Source organism: Lactuca sativa, chromosome 6 (assembly GCF_002870075.4).
Source record: "Lactuca sativa cultivar Salinas chromosome 6, Lsat_Salinas_v11, whole genome shotgun sequence".
In the NCBI taxonomy this organism is placed as follows: Eukaryota; Viridiplantae; Streptophyta; class Magnoliopsida; order Asterales; family Asteraceae; genus Lactuca; species Lactuca sativa.
In genome coordinates, this window is record NC_056628.2 from 191130574 (window position 1) to 191140941 (window position 10368).

The window sequence follows — 10368 nt, forward strand, 5'->3', positions numbered from 1 at the left end:
GCCGAGTCGGTTCAAGTACATACCAATTATAGTTATGGACTTAGACACTAATTCAACACATTGGACTTAGTAGATGTAGGGTGAACCTGGGTGTTGAATCCTCCAGATTCCTGCAACTTTGGTTCACGAGCCTGGACAGACCACTTTCATTTTGGAAGGGAGGTTGTGATCGACAGATCAGGACGATTCATTATGACCTCCAAGGATACCTTTTTTCCAAACCAATTTCTCTTTTTAACAAGCCTTTTGCGGAAGCCCTAGTAGAGGAGGATGGAGGTTTCCCGCTGCCTGACTCCATATTCACATTTTTCTTCATTGGAGAAGAGACGGTTAGTAATAAATCTTCTGAAGACGGAGGATTCACGATGGAATCCACGCTCGATTCTTAGAGAGAAGGGGAGTCTGGTACAACAACTTCTTCTACAACCACAGATGAATCTACTAACCGTTTCTTATGCAATCGATCTAGCAGAGTTACTTCTCGACCTGCCACAGTTTCAACCATTTTCTTACCTAATTTGTTCCAAATAGGACTTAGGCCAGCCACGCCTAGGGTTACTTCTTCTGGATCCGCCCACTTAAGATAATTCTAAGCCAAGCAAACAACGCTTTATTACTCTTCAGTGGATAAGTCAGGGGGAGCATCAAAAACCCTATCAGTAATGGCCCCATATACAATGGGGCCAAATAAAGTAAAAGCATCAACAAAGAAGAATTCCTCTTTCCACCCTTTGACAAAAGTAGGAATCCCATCACAAAGTTCTACTAGGCCATGGTGTAGGGAAAAGGATACCAAATCGCCATTAGACATGGTAATATAGAAATGACGACATAGAGTTACAGAGGGAGGGATATTTAGAGAAGATCATAAGATCATGAAACGCATCACCTTTCGAAAACCATTAGGAGAAATTTGAGCGATGTGCAATTGGTAGTAGTCAAGAATCGATTTTAGAAAATCAGGGGCAGGGAGGCGAAGCCCTGATTTGAAGTGAAACCTATACACTCCAATAAAGCCAATTGGTGAATTAATGATTGCATTTCCAGGCTCTGGAAGGCAAGGAAGGAATTGGGAATCAATGTGGAATTTTTTTCAAAAGGACAACCAAAATCTTGATAATCCAAAATGGGAGGGGGGAGGGGACTTAATAGGGTATAAGATTGACCATCACTCTTATACCCTCGGAATGACCGAACTGTCGAACCTCGGAATAATTGTGCAGGAATGGTTAATTGAACCTTGTACAAGTATATAACAGTTTCCGTCTGTTCCTTTTCGTATCTTCGGGGGTACGACCATAAATGTGACAAGATCTTGGAATAGTTCAGTTCAACGGGATGTTTCCTATACCATTTATAAATAGGGGATTCAATGCACCTCTGCAAGATACACTAGGAACTATCTCTCACTTCTATTTAAGATATATTCTAGTAACCTTTTCAATTTCTCAAACTAACGTAATCATCGGAGCGTTGTTCCAGGATCCCTTCCGAGGCAACTAATTCATGAGTTTGTGATTGTTTCTTGGTAACCCATCGTTAGAAGAAGTTACATAACTCTGTTAATATGGAGGATGGACTCGGAGACACATGAGTACCTTTTAATCAAGTATCATTCATGATAGCGATCCATGAGATGATCTTGATGTGGGTCAGTTCAATACTAGTTCTCTGATAAGTACCTATGAAACTTGGTTACAACCCATTGCCTACCTTTATTCGGTGAAAGTCAAGCAACTCAATTCATATTAGTCTTACTTCATAATTGGTGCCATAATTATAACTAACTATGAACTTTTAGAATAATAAAATTATTTCTGGATTAAACATGTTAATATAGAACACAACAAGTATTGATGTTATGATCATATCCCATTATATCAAAACATTATATAATAGTTGTTGTTACAATGTTCAAATATCTAAATATTAAATCCAAATCCAAATCTCATTTCTAGAATAATAAAGTCTTATAGTTGAATTGTGACCATTCATACTTAGCTTCAAAGAAGGACTTTATTAATGGGTTCGACTAAAATTAATTTGTGTGAATTCTATGAATACTATCATTTCCATATTTGACTTTACTTAAGGTATAGTAAAATATATTGGAGTATATGATTGATATTCTTTCGTGACATAGAGTCTCTTAGCTTGATTAAATATACTCTCGAAGTCACAAATATTTCTATGTTATCCTTGAATGGAAGAGATCAACATAGCTTTTCACTGAACTCATTCATCCAATCATATTAGAATTGAACTTGTAAAGTAGTGTATTCTTAATTTTCTAGTATATTATGTCATTATGTTTCAATTGGACCTCATTCCAACTAAACTTACTTTTCATTCCACAATGAAGTCATAATCCAACTATAATTCATAATTATCTATATTTCTTAATAAATCAGAATCATATGTAGCTCTTTACATGAAGATTTTATTATAAACTAATTGTCTCACATACATTCTCTTAGTTCTTATAAAGTACTCTTACAAAGTTTCTATAGTCATCTAGTGACTTAACCACGCATTTAATTGGTATATTATGATATGCTCGTAGGATGATTTATACCAAGTCTTATGCATAATATAGCATAAATGATGGATTCATTTTCTAATTAAATTGAATATAAATCATTTCAAATAGTTCAAACATATGAGCTAGGTTCCTTTTAAGGATGGTTCAATATTAGTGCCATGTGACAATGCCAAGATTCCTCTAAAGCAATCTTCTCTCTTGATCTCTTCCAAGATATTGTCAATATATTCATAAAGATATAAAACTTTTCTCATTCATTTTATTTATCCCAATAAATTTTGCATTCCAAGAATGTGTCTTGTTCTTCCTAAGTCTTTCATTTTAGAAACACATTCCGAGTCAAGGTGAAAAAGCTTGGCATGGTCAGAATATAATTTCTTATGATTAAGTATGTCTCACTTATACTAGATTAAAAATGTCACTATGCTACCACTATTAAATATGATTAAATATGAAATCTATTTGATATATTTCATATTAAAAATACGAATTTATAAGAAACGATATCCTTGTTGATCTATTCATAGATACATGTGAAAAAGGTTTGATCATAGTCAATGTCATGAGTGTGATAAGGACCATAGTCAATGACATGAGTATGAGAAAATCATATCATAACAAGTCTTGCTTTGTGACAACCCGAAATTTCTATTCTGTATGAACATATCAAGTCAATAGAAGTCAAAACAGGTGCTGTTAATTTTCAGACTTTTTAGAATAAGTTTGAGTATTTTAGGATTCACACTTTAAGAGATATCAGGAAAGAGGATGCACTAGGGTTATTGTGCAAAACCGTTATTCCAAAACTTCAAGAAATTAGAGTTTACTGTCTGAATAAAATATTTTCTTCCAAAAACCCTAAATTTGGAAGTATATATATGGAATCTTGTCATTATTTACACTTTTTCCAAATTCTCAAGATCCAAACCCATTTCTCTCTCAAGTATTATCTGAAAGTTTTTCAAGATCTTCAATCTAGTAAGTGATTCTAGCTTTCTTAAGTGATTATAAGCCTTAATCTAGTGTTTTAACACACTTCTAACCGTGAAATCATTCCAAAATGTTGATTCTTCCATTTCCACCAAGAACACCAAGAACACACGCTAGTGTTCTTGGACTTTTAGCTCATTTCAAGCTTCTATATTGTAAGTACTTCTATCTTAGGGTATCTTAGAGCTTGTTATACATCTTTACATCAAGAAATCGTCCCTAGAACACCAAGAGCAAGGTGCTCATGGTCCAAGAATGTTCTTGGGCTGTGAACACCAAGTAAGGGTACCAAAGTGTGCCTAAGTCCTTCTCTAACCTTAGATAAATGTCTAAATCCTTTACTAGTTGAGCAAAGGACTTGAAAGCCCCAAAATACCATAAATCATAGGAGATTACGGCCGCAAACACAAAGGAAGTTTGTCTAAGGGCCGTGAAATCCTCAAAGGAGGGAAATGGTGCCCAAATCTCTTCCAAAGACTAAACCTTCAAGTAGAAAAGCTTCTAGGGACTTTTAAGGCTTCAAACATCAAATGGTAAAAAAGTGTGTGAGCTTACGGCCGTAAACTCAAGGGTTTACGACCGTAAACTCCTTTGGTTGTGACCATAAAACCGTAAACTCCCTAATGGAGTTTTCCTTGAACCCTAAGCACACTAGCCTTTCCCTACAACACTTAAATGCAATCCTAAGGACTTATAACACTTGTATAAGGTGTTTAGAATGTCCTAGGGTTTCTTAACTTTGTTTATTAGTTGTATAAAGACTAATTGGATACATATATGTGATATTATATCTTAACTAGGATCATAGAGTGTGTTCAAGACTTCACTTGACACCTAGCAATCCTACATCTTCAGTTCATCAGTACCACTTGATGGGTTTTGGACATAAGAACTTTCCTATGTGCGCATACAACCCTATAGCTTGGATCTAGGTTTCACTAATTGAACATGCCATAATTCCAAGACTTTCATGGCTAGATCTAAGAACAAAACATATGAAACGAGATCTAGAATAATACCTTGAGTTACTTGCTTGAAACCTTCTCCTTCTTGGAGCTAAGAGTCACAAATGTCACTCCTCTAATGGCTTACAAACACCAATTAGAAAGAAGGTGACTTGAGAGAGATGAGGAAGAGGGAAATCGGCTCTAGGGTTTCTCCAATCACAATGATGGTCGATTTCCTCAACCCTATGGGTCTATTTATATTGTGAGCTCCTAGGGTTTCACCTTAAAACCCTAATTGGATAACTTAGCCTCAAATCAATCCAAATCCTTTCCTAGATTGGGCCTTGGAAGATTTCTAGGTGATCCATATCCCTAAGGTTTATCAGCTCAAAATACAACTTTCACACATTTGACAGTTAATACCCCTTTATTCAATTAATCTCTTTAAGTCACCAAATTAATTCCTAATTAATTTATGACTTATATTAATAAAATAATATTATTATTTCTATAACATATTATTCTTATAATACATTAATAATAATATCTCTTCTTTCTAAATCACCCTATCAAGTTGCTATTGTGAAGGCAACCCAAAAGGACCATGCATAATCGAGTCAAGTACTTATCAAATATAGTTACAGCCTTAGACACTAATCCAACAGTCTCCCACTTGGATAAGTCTAGTAACTATAAACGCAAACACAATCCGATTAGCAATCGTAGCTCTCAAAGACGTTGTTAACTCTGATCTTATCAGTTACCTGTCCTTTAGATATGGGATCGTATGGCCCTCTATTTTGATATCGTGCAGACAATTTCATGAAACATAGTCATTCTCATCGTCCAACAACTATTTTTCTCGATCTTAGATTTATTTGACATAGATCTTAATTGAACACATCAATTCAATCCTGACCGGGCCCGGCACATAAGTCAAATCAAATCATCAAGCGGCTGTGATACCGCTTTTACCCTTTTAGGATAAAGGTAACAGATAAACTTCGACTTATATGCATTTACTTATCAACTAACCAACTATACACAACAATGCGTTTTATGACATCAATTTGCTGATGTGGTTTCGCATTATCAATGTACAACCAATTAGTAAATAATAAACCATATATCTAGGTTTTAAGACCATATGATATTATCGTCTTGCGATCACTCCAAAGTGATTCCAGCAAGCGCGGGTTTATTCCAATGCTCAAAACTCGTTCATAAGCACTCATGAACGTTGTAGCAAACCATTGCTATGTCTAATACCATTTAGACAATCTACACACCAATTCACGACAATCTTCATTCATACCTACTTCCAACATATGAACGATTGTGGACTGTTTGAATAATTCGATTATTCTAAATAAACTTAATTATTCTGGAAGTCAAAACATGCAAAGTGAAACAATAGCTAAACAATTAACATAAGACAGTAACACTACTTATAAATAATACTCTTTTATTTAATCATCAAATGACAATTACATTTATCTATTACATGTTTCTAAAACTATCTAATCTAAACTAATATCATCCTTCAGTCCAATACTCCTAGCATGCGTCTTCTGATGATATCCTCTTAACCACGAGGTGTCCTTCTTTTACTCGATGTCTAATAGAGTGATATTTTCTGTCGATATGCCGAGATCTACCATGATCCATTGGTTCCTTGGTCAAGGCAACCGCTCCTTCATTATCACAGATAATCTCCATGGACTCCTTTATGGCAGGCACAACTCCAAGATCGCCAATGAAGTTCTTCAACCATATTGCCTCCTTTGACGCTTCGCTCGCTGCAATGTACTCTGATTCGCACATTGAATCAGCTACAGTTTCCTGTTTGGAACTTTTCCAAGTTACCGCTCCTCTATTAAGGGTAAATACCCATCCCGACTGCGAATGGTAGTTGTCCCTGTCGGTCTGGAAACTGGCGTCACTGTACCCTCGCACCTTTAAGTCATAACTCCCTCCGAGGACTAGAAACCACTCCTTGGTCCTCCGAAGGTACTTAAGGATGTTCTTGACCACAATCCAATGCGCTCTACCACGATTCCCTTGATATCTACTGACCATGCTCAAAGCAAACGCCACATCAGGTTGAGTACAAGTCATAGCATACATGATCGAGCCAACTGCGGAAGCGTAAGGTACTTGGCTCATCTCATCTATCTCAGCTTCGGTACTCGGTCTTTGAGTCTTACTGAACTTGGTATTACTCTGTATCGGTAGTTCTCCCTTCTTCGAGTTTTCCATACTAAAACGTTTTAGTACCTTATCTAAGTAAGTATTCTGACTAAGTCCTATTAGTTACTTCTTCCTCTCACTACCCTTATTACCAAAATATAGGAAGCCTCTCCGAGGTCCTTCATAGCGAAACACTTCCCGAGCCAGAACTTGACCTCCTGCAGAGTCGGGATGTTGTTTCCTATGAGTAGTATGTCATCGACATACAAAACGAGAAAGCTAACTATGCTCCCACTGGCGTTGACATATACACATGATTCATCTTCACTTCGTACAAATCCGAACTCTTTGACTTTCTCATCAAAGCAAAGATTCCATCTGCAAGACACTTGCTTAAGTCCATAAATGGACTTCTCAAGCTTGAACACTCTATTTTGATGCTTCGGATCGACAAAACCCTCTGGCTGAGCCATGTAAACATCCTCAGCCAACTTCCCATTAAGGAAGGCAGTTTTGACATCCATTTGTCATATCTCATAATCATGAAATGCGGCAATAGCTAGCATTACCCTAATAGATTTTATCTTCGCAACTGGTGAGAAGGTCTCATCATTGTCAACTCCGGGAGTTTGAGTAAAGCCCTTCGCCACCAATCGTGCCTTATTGTGTGCACATTCCCATCCACGTCGGTCTTCTTCTTGAAGATCCATTTGCACCCAACCTTCTTACGTCCGGGCACATTTTCAACCAAATTCCAAACTTGGTTGTCATACATGGACTGAATCTCGCTGTCCATCGCCTCTTTCCACTTCGCAGACTCTGGGCCTGCCATGGCTTCCTTATAGCAATTAGGTTCATCTAGATTTATTAGTTTTCCATCACTAATATACGTGTCCCCTTCAGTAGTAATATGAAAACCATAAAACTGGGGTTGAACTCTAACTCTTTCGTAACGTCTAAGAGGTAATGACACGTCAATTGGTTCAACCGGAGTTTCCCCCTCGGGTTGAGTGCCAGCGGTAGAGGTTCCTTCTCACTCGATTCTTGAATATCTTCAAGATCGATTTGCCTCCCACTGTCTCCTTGGCTTATGAGTTCTCTCTCTCTCAGAAAACCCCTCTCCTCGCAACGAATACAACATTGTCACTCGGTCTATAAAAGAGATATCCAAAGGATTTTTGCGGGTAGCCGATGAAAATACATCGCTCACTACGAGGTTCTAGCTTGTCATGAGTTTCTCGTCTTACGAAAACTTCACAACCCCAAACCTTGATATGTGCCAATGAGGGAGCTTTCCCTGTCCACATCTCGTGAGGTGTTTTGGCAACCTTCTTTGTAGGGACTCGGTTAAGGATATGGGTGGCAGTCTCTAAGGCATACCCCCAAAATGAGATAGGTAGTGAAGCACGACTCATCATAGAACGAACCATGTCCAACAAGGTTCGATTGCGCCTTTCTGCCACACCGTTCAACTGCGGTGTCCTAGGTGGCGTCAATTATGAAACTATTCCACATTCCGTCGTGGAATTCAAGACTTAGGTACTCTCCTCCTCGATCGGATCGAAGCATCTTGATTTTCCTGCCCAATTGATTCTCCACTTCATTCTTGAACTCTTTGAACTTTTCAAATGTTTCAGACTTGTGCTTGATTGAGTAAATATACCCATATCTACTATAATCATCGGTGAAAGTCACGTAGAAGCGGTTTCCATCCTTTGTGGTGGATCTAAAGGGCCCACATACATCGGTATGTATGAGATCCAATAAACCCTCACCCCTTTCACAAGTACCAGTGAAGGGTGACTTGGTCATCTTTCCAAGTAAACAAGATTCACACGTGTCATCTTCCCTAAGGTCGAATGACTCCAACACTCCATCCTTTTGGAGTTGGGCTATGCGCATCTTGTTGACATGTCCAAGACGACAATGCCACAAAGATGCCTTATCCGTACTATTGGAAGAATCTATACATAAAACATCATTTCTTAGGTTATCTACAACCATAAAAGTCTCATAAATTCCATTACAAGGCATTGCTTCAAAGTATAAAACACCATTTAGATAAGCATAAATAGAACCATTCATATTATTAAACGAATATCTAAATCCTTGTCTAAATAAACCATGAAATGAAGTGATGTTTCTTGCCATATCAGGGGAGTAGCAACAATTGTTTAAATCTAGACCTAATCCATTACTAAGCACTAAAGAATAAACTCCAATCTTAGATTTATTCTTCCTTGCTTCACATCTTTATTTCTTGTTAGTCCCTGCAAATCAGAACAAATGTGGTAACCACATCCTGTATCAAGAACCCAAGAAATAGTGTGAGATGAATTACTAGATTTAATTGTGTATATACCTGCAAAAGATGGCTTGATCTTTCCCTCCTTGATGGCTTGCAGATATTCCGAGCAGCTTCACTTCCAATGCCTTATTTTGTGGCAATGATGGAACTCTGCCTCCTTCGGGTTAGGGTTGGGTTTAGAAGGATCAACTTTGGTCCCACTAGAGGAGGAACCATCTTGGGACTTTCCCTTGCGGTGTCTCTTTGACGGAGCCTTCCTCTTCTTGCCCATTCCCTGTCCTATTGCCAAAACAGAAGCAGCAGTTGGTGCAGGAGATGGTGCAACAGACTTGTCCTTTAGGTTGCTCTCAGCAGTCCTAAGGAGTCCTTGGAGTTTGCTTAGGGTGACCTCTTCCTTTTTCATGTGGTAGGTCATCGTAAATTGGTTGTAGCATGAAGGCAAGGAATGAACGACGATGTCGATGGCCAAATCCTCCCCAAAGTTAACATTTAACTTGCGAAGACGATCAACATATCGTTGGATCTTTTGCAAGTGCACAGTCAATGATTCTCCATTTCCCATCTTGACAGTGATCATGTTGGTAATGATCTCGTAGCGCTCTTGCCTCGCGATTTGGTGGTACCTCTCCATCAAGTCTTGATGCATTTCATACGGATACATGTCCTCATAGGACTTTTGGAATTCTTGGTTCATAGTGGCTATCATGATGCAATGTACTTTCGTTGCATCACGTTCATGTGTCTCAAAGACAGCCATTTCTTCAGGAGTAGCGGTTTCCGGGTTGACCTTCTCAAGCTTTTCGTCAAGGACATACTCTTTGTCCTCGTAGCGTGCAATGGTGCGAATGTATCTTATCCATTCGTTAAAGTTCGTACCATTAAAGGTCACTTTTTGGCAAAGACTCATTAAGGTGAATGAGTTAGCAGCAACGTTGTTTGCGTTTGACATCTACAAATAGAAAAGACAAAGTTTGATTAGAATCGAATCCCTAATTAAACACCCAAAAAAGAAAAATTAGGGCTAGGACCCAACAACATTATTCACATATTAGAAAAGGGATGGTGCAATCCAATCATGCAAATAATTTGGAGGTAATTGAATGACGATTCACTAATTCTTCACCACGAAAACATAACTTTAAGTTTTATTGAGAATTCCTAGATTTTGGAGATTGATTGAACCTTTCAATGGCATGTTTAAATCTCGATATGCCCCTCTAGTTTGTGATTGGGATACCGAGGATCACAAAGTGGGTGTGAATTACCATGCAAATCTACATGGTTCCTTCATTGTTACAATCATCTATTCGATGTGCCGGTAAACCACACACGCTCCATCGAACTATGATAAACAATGAATCACCCTTTGCCACCTTTGCTTAGAACCAATT